General features: G+C 49.4%; 1 long non-coding RNA gene across 1 annotated transcript in view; it reads left to right on the top strand.

Annotated features, from left to right (window-relative positions):
- Nucleotides 1–2,094: 2,094 nt before the first annotated feature.
- LOC121013953 (uncharacterized) overlaps nt 2,095–6,380 on the top strand; it is a 12,338-nt gene continuing 8,052 nt past the window's right edge. The window contains exon 1 of the long non-coding RNA XR_005782994.1: nt 2,095–2,380. This is a non-coding gene — a long non-coding RNA (uncharacterized LOC121013953). The remainder of the gene's footprint in view (nt 2,381–6,380) is intronic.

The following is a 6,380-nucleotide window of genomic DNA, read 5'->3' as shown; positions in this document are numbered from 1 at the left end:
GCAGAGGGGGCTGCAGACAAGTTTGTCTGGTTCTTCGTTTCTCAGTGAAGCCGTTGCTGCCAGCTTGCAGAGCCTGGGAAAGCCCAGAGCTTCCAAAAAAATGACAATATGCACTTATGGAACAAAGATTGGATAGGTAGTTACTACGAGCCCAGCCCCCCCTTAGCATGCTGAGGACACAGAAGTGACCACAAGACAAAGTCCCTGCCCCTGTGGAGTGGACATTTCCTGAGGACTTGCTAAGGGCCCATGATGCATTTCTTCCTTAAACTTCACAGCCTCTTGTTAATTAGGTTCAACCCTCGCCTGCTTTCCAGACTCTACCTTTGCAGAGAGCTGGAAAACCAGACGTGTCAGAAACAAAGGGGGAAGGTAGAATTGAATCATTTATTCCTTGGGCATTTATTGAGCACCTGCTGTGTGCCAGGTGCTGTTCTACATGCTTTGTGTACACCGACAGAAGTCTCACATTTATGCTGAAGTGAGAATTACCACCCATTGTACGGATGAGGAAGCTGAGGCCCGGTGAAGGTAAGCAACTTGCCTCGTGGCAGGCGGGTGAGCGTGAGGCTCTGGGGAATACTCTTGAGACCATGGTAAACAATCTGTTATGAACCCAAGAATCAAGAGAATCAAATAAAGGCCTGGGTCAGGGGAGCAGGTGAGACCCAATTTGGAAGGTTCTAGAACACTGGTGTCCATTCGGGGTGGCGTATTCCACTGCTGTTCCCTGCTCTCCGGGAATCTCCGCTGGTTCTGTTCAGCCGTCCCTCAGCTGGGTGTGAGCTCTCCCCCTCACATCTTTGTGACCACCCCAGGTGTCCACATCCTCCCTCTGTCCCAGGGGCTCCTAGGTGTCCAGAGCAAGGGGTCGTCCAAAGGTGAAGGATGGCAGGGGCACTGTTCTCAGTCCCTCCCACCTTTCTGTCCAGTCTGGGCTCCCTGTTAGTCTGCCAGTATCTCTGTCTCCCGAGGGAACTCTTTTTTTTTTTTTTTTTTTTAATTTATTTTGAGAGAGAGCATGAGCAGGGGAGCAGGGGAGGGGCAGAGAGAGAGGCGGGGAGAGAGAATCCCAAGTAGGCTCCACACCGCCAGCACAGAACCTGATGCAGGGGCTCGACCCCATGAACCAGGAGATCATGACCTGAGCTGAAACCAAGAGTCAGATGCTCAACTGACTGAGTCACCCAGGAGTGGGAATCCTTGTTAGGTAAACACATCTGAGGCTTTTGAAGCCTGCTCAGGCCCGCACCTCCCTTGAGTTTCGGTTTTGACTTGGGGGAGGGCCCAGCACCGCCCTCGGGTATGAGGGAGCAACAGAGGAGGCGGGGAAACACTTTGAAAACAAACGGTGTGGCGGGGGGTGGGGGGGTGTCTGTGACACAGCTTAGTCATCCAGTGAATGACGGATGATCAGATTGATGGAGGAGTTGAACAAATGGATGGAGGCAAAAGTGGGTACTGGGTGAATGAGCGACAGGAGCTCGCGTCTCATGAAGAATGAGCATTTGCTCAACAACTAATAAAATAAATGAAATAAATCTGAGCACCACTTGCATGGCTGGCTTTGTTGTCGGCGCGTGGGGGGGGGGGGGAGGACACAGCAGGGAACAGGACGGAAACCCCTTCCCCTGGGGTGTGGGTGTTTACTGTGGCTGCCATCACCTGGACTGTCCCTTTGGGTCCTCTCGGCAATCTCAGGACCCACTGACCCATTTTGCAGATGCAAAAACCTAGGCACCAGAAGGTGAAGCGTCCTGCCCGAAACTGTGCAGCTAGGAAGCTGGGGCACAGGGAGGTTAAGTGAGTCGCCTTAGGTCACACAGCAAGTTCAGCGAACCTGTGTGAGAGGGAGCCGGAGAAGGGTAGGGGGTCGGCAGGCGACCCGCCGTGGGCTCCACCCGGGTCCGCTACGGCAGTTAAAGGTCGAGTCCAACTTTCGGCCACGAGAGGGCGCCAGCGAGCCTCCGGCCAGCCCAGGAGCTCTCGGCCCCCTCCCGCAGGAATGCGGGTGGTGGAGGGAGGGGACGTTGGCCGCGCGCCCAGAACAGCTGCTGCTGCCGCTCGGACTCCGCCCGCCTTCCCCTCCCTGGGACCCGGGGTTTGCAGCAAGGAGGCCGGGGCGGGAGGGACGGCGTTGCAGGGATGTGTGGCCTCTGTTTTCGCTCCCTCCTCCTCCAGGCTTCCAGCCCACAGCTTCCCGGGAAAGGCCGGGCCGGATCCAGGAGGCAAGAAATAATACAAATACCAGCATTTCAGCGCACGGCTTCACTTGTGAAACACTTCAGTCCTGGCACTTAGCAGGGGCTCTCTCGCCAGCAGCCCTTCCATTTCACAGATGAGGAAACCGATGCTCAGAAAGGTGGCGTTTCTTGCTCAGGTAGGAGGTGTCAGGAGCGTCTCGGTCCAGATGAGGCCGCCAGGACGCGTTCTGCTTGGTCACCTTGTGTGTCAACCCAGGCTCCTCGGTCACTTCTTGGTCCCTGAGGCTTCGGGAACTGGCTTTGCCTCCTGATCCCTAAGGACACGCCCCAGATGCCTCTGGTTCCCGGTCCAAGGAGGCCTGCTAGCAGTAACAAATTTCAGGGGAAGCTTGTTCCTTGCTGTGGGGGAGGAAGAAGAATTCAACAGTCGCATTTGGGGTTGATTACTGGGTCTGAAAGCACCGGGATAGGCGCCCTAACAGAAGTGAAAGCCTGATCAGGGAAAACTGCCCCCAAATAAGCAGCTGGGAGGGCCCAGAGAAACCTCCTAACCCACCCAGGCTGAGGAATCAAAGAAGGCATCCTGGAGGAAGCGGTATTTAGGCTGAGACCCGAAAGTCTGAAAGTCTCAGGACAGTAAGAGGAATCTGGTGAAGGGTTAGGGGTGGGAGACAGAAGTAGGTTTTGTTTCAGGGGGAGGGAACAGCCCATGTGAAGACGTGGAAGAGACGTGGGGCATTTGGGGCGTTGTAAGAAAGGGGTCTTGAAATACTTAATAGGCCACAGGGAGTCTCATTTTTAAAATTTGTTTGATTTAAAAAAATTTTTAGTTTATTTATTTATTTTGAGCAAGAGAGCGCGAGAGCAAACGGGGGAGGGGCGGAGAGAGAGGATCCCAAGCAGGTTCTGCACTGTCAGCACAGAACCTGTCGCTGGACTTGAACTCACGAACAGCGAGATCATGACTTGAACCGAAATCAAGAGTCGGATGCTTAACCCCGACTGAGCCACCCAGGTGTCCCAGACACGGATTCATTTTGACGCCTTAATTTACCCACCCGTTCTTTCAGGTGTCAGATATTTGGGTATCTATCATGTGCCACATACTCTAGTAGGGGTTGGGGGTGTGGTCGAGGAGAGGACAGTCTCCTCCCCAGGGAGGTGACATTCTAGTGGGGGGAGACAGGCAGGAAACATAACTTTCGTGTATGTCAGGTATTGACAAATAAAGCAGGTTCAGGGGATAGGGCGATAGGGTACGATCTTATGGCCTCTCTGAGAAGGTGACATCTGAGCACCTTCATGAACCGAAGGAGGGAGCCATGTGGCTATCTGGGAAAAGCGTTCTAGGCGGAGGGAACAGCAAATACAAAGGCCCTGAGGTAGGAATGTGCATGGAGCATTTAAGGAATAGTAAGGAAGGGCACCTGAGTGGCTCAGTGGTCAAGCGGCCGGCTTCAGCTCAGGTCATGATCTTGAGGTTCATTAGTTCGAGCCCCACATCGGGTTCTGTGTTGACAGCTCGGAGCCTGGAGCCTGCTTTGGATTCTGTGTCTGCCTCTCTCTCTCTCTCTGCCCCTTCCCTGCTCCTTCTCTGTCTCTCAAAGAAAATAAATAAATGTTAAAAAAAATTAAAAAAAAAAAAAAGAAATAGTAAGGAGGTCAGTGTTTCCAGAATGAAGCGGGTGAAAAGGAGAGAGTAGAAGATAATTTGGGATTAATATTTAAGGGTCAGAACATGTAGGAGGCCTCATAGCTGTGGATTTTGAATCTAAGTAAGAGGGGGAACCATTGGAGAATTTTGAAAAGAAAAGCAATATTCTCTTTCTGTTTTAACAGAATTAGTCTGGGCAGGTCCTTTCTTCCTCTGACCTGAAACCCAAAGGTGGTTTTCACTTGGTTCAAAGCAATAAGAAAGGCAAATTATTCCATGACATAAAAATAAGGCCACATTATGTCACAGAAAAGTTGAAAAAATGGGGGAAGAGTGCACTTCATATTACAGGCACCCTAATCTCCATAATATGTAAAGAATTTCTAAGAATTAATAATAAAAATATAAACAATCCAGGGGCGCCTGGGTGGCTCAGTCAGTTAAGCGTCCGACTCTTGGTTTTGGCTCAGGTCAGGATCTCACAGTTGGTGGGTTCAAACCCCACATAGGACTCTGTGCTGGCAGTGCGGGACCTGCTGCAGATTCCCTCTCTCTCCCTCTCTTTCTGCCCCCCCCCCAAAAAAATATCGGACAGCAGTCCCATAGAAAAACTTGAGCAAGGGGCGCCTGGGTGGCTCAGTCGGTTGAGCGTCTGACTCCGGCTCAGGTCATGCTTAGGTCATGATCTCGCGGTTTGTGAGTTCGAGCCCCACGTCGGGCTAGTGCTGCCATCTCAGAGCCCGGAGCCTGCTTTGGACTCTGTGTCTCCCTCTCTCTCTCTCTCTGTCCTTTCCCCCACTCGCACTCTCTCTCTGTCTCTCAAAAATAAATAAAAGCGTTAAAACGTCAGAAAACCTTGAGCAAAACGTGTGATCGGGACGTTCACAAAAAATGAAATACAAAAGGTTCTTTGACATGTGAAAGGACAGCCTTACTCACAATAAGGGAAACGCAAGTTAATATCAGAGAAATGTGCACTGGGTGTTGTATGGTAACCAATTTGACAATAGATTTCATATTTAAAAAATAATAATAAGGGGCGCCTGGGTGGCTCAGTCGGTTGGGCAGCCGACTTCGGCTCAGGTCATGATCTCACCGTCCGTGAGTTCGAGCCCCGTGTCGGGCTCTGTGCTGACAGCTCAGAGCCTGGAGCCTCTTTCAGATTCTGTGTCTCCCACTCTCTGACCCTCCCCCGTTCATGCTGTGTCTCTCTCTGTCTCAAAAATAAATAAACGTTAAAAAAAATTTTTTTTTAAAATAATAGTAAAAAAATAAAACAGTATGGTTAAAAAAAAAAAGAGAAATGTGAAGTACTGATGTTTACCCATCAGGTTGGCCAAAATTTAGAAGACTAATCACGCACAGTGCGGTGAGTCTATGAGGAAGTGACCATGTTAACATATGGACATCAGTCCTTCCCAATAGAGATGAATTTGATAATGTTCGTAGAAATGACAAATGCATAGTTTCTTTGGCCAAGTAATCCCAAGACAGAGACGCTTGCACACGTGTGAAATGATGTATGCACACAAGGTCATCCGTTGTAGCCGTTTACATAATAGGAGAGGATTGGAGGGAGCCCAAAGATTCATCAGTACAGGACCAGTTGCATAAATTATTGTCCATCTACACAATGCAATATTTTGCAGCTGTGCAAAGGAATGAGAATGTCTGCTCGGGCTGATCGGGAAACACTTCCAGGATGTAGTATTCAAGGAAAGATCTCATAGTATGCTGCTTTTTGTGAAAAAGATCACACACACACACACACACATATATATATATATATTTTTTTAATGCGGTAACATCTGCACAACGTAAAACTTATCATCTTAGCCATTTTTGACGTACAGTGGAATGCTATCAAGCACATTCACATGGCCGTGCGACCATCCCCACCATCCATCTCTAGAATGTTCCGCCTTCTCAAACTGAAACTCTGTCTCCACGAAACACTGACTTCCCATTCCCCCTCCCCCAGCCTCTGTTAACCTCTGTTTTACTTTTTTGTCTATGGATTTGCATCAGTGGAATCGTACAATGTGTTTATCCTTTTGTGTCTGGCTTATATCCCTCCGCTTAATGTCTTCAAGGTTCACCCATGGTGTAGCAGGTGCCAGAATTTTCCTCCTTTTTAAGGTGGAATAACATTCCTTTGCGTGTATATACCACAGTTTGCTTATCAGTTTTTTTCTTGTATAATCAGAAAGAAAATCTGGATATCGCGTTCTGTCTCTCTCTCAAAAACAAATAAACATTAAAAAAATTTTTTTTAATGGGGCACCTGGGTGGCTCAGTTGGTTGGGTGTCCGACTTCAGCTCAGGTCATGATCTCACAGTCCATGAGTCAGAGCCCCATGTCTGGCTCTGTGCTGACACCTGGGAACCTGGAGCCTGCTTCGGATTCTGTGTCTCCTTCTCTCTCTCCACCCTCCCCCATTCGTGCTCTGTCTGTCTGTCTCTCTCTCAAAAATAAATAAACATTAAAAAATTAAAAAAAGAAAGAAAGAAAATCTGGATAG

The sequence above is a fragment of the Herpailurus yagouaroundi genome, unplaced genomic scaffold (assembly GCF_014898765.1).
Source record: "Herpailurus yagouaroundi ecotype Mexico unplaced genomic scaffold, PumYag 200, whole genome shotgun sequence".
Classification (NCBI taxonomy): domain Eukaryota; kingdom Metazoa; phylum Chordata; class Mammalia; order Carnivora; family Felidae; genus Herpailurus; species Herpailurus yagouaroundi.
This window is presented reverse-complemented; position numbering and strand designations above follow the sequence as displayed.